This window comes from Mesitornis unicolor, unplaced genomic scaffold (assembly GCF_000695765.1).
Source record: "Mesitornis unicolor isolate BGI_N332 unplaced genomic scaffold, ASM69576v1 scaffold44300, whole genome shotgun sequence".
NCBI lineage: Eukaryota > Metazoa > Chordata > Aves > Mesitornithiformes > Mesitornithidae > Mesitornis > Mesitornis unicolor.
Genome location: NW_010158486.1, coordinates 4,487 through 5,169, shown reverse-complemented (window position 1 = coordinate 5,169; position 683 = coordinate 4,487).

Below are 683 nucleotides of genomic sequence, written 5' to 3'. Positions count from 1 at the left end.
CTTCTCTTGCGCCCCCAGAGACGCCCGAGGGCCTGGTTTATACAATGTTTATACAATTAATTCCTGTAGGGATACGCTAATTAGCGCGCAGGGTGACGGTGGAGGGAAACGAGGGGGTTAATGAGCAGGGCTTGGGCGTTGAGAGAACCCCAAGGGGTTTGTGATAGGTGGAAGGATGGCGGTTGTGTTTTTGTAGAAGGACTTCACAGCTTCTGCTGATTCCCTCCCCTAAAAATTCAGCTTTCAAGAACAATTACGCAGAGCGAAGGTTTCCTCGCCGCGCACAAACCGAGCGAGCAGGGCCGGATTTCGGGAGACCCCCACCTGCGGGCACGGGGAAGGAGGAACGTGTATATATCTCTGTTGTCTGGTTTTTTTTGTGTGGCTGTTGTAGATTAACTGTAGGGGATTTGAAGCAAACCAAACGCCAAACAAGGTTGCCTTACGTCCTCCGGCTGCCGCGGCGTCGCCTGCGCTCGTAGCTGACAGCCGGTTTTTTACCGCAGAGGTGCAGAGATTTGGGAGCTCCTGTCAGGAGGGGAAAAAAAAGAAAGAAAAAGTGGGTTTTTGAGAGATTTAAGGAGGTTAAATATCACTAAACCACAAATATTAAGCTTGAACCCGAAATGGGGCGAAACTGAAGCGCCGCCTCTGATAACTCACAGCTGCCCAAGTGTCCTTTT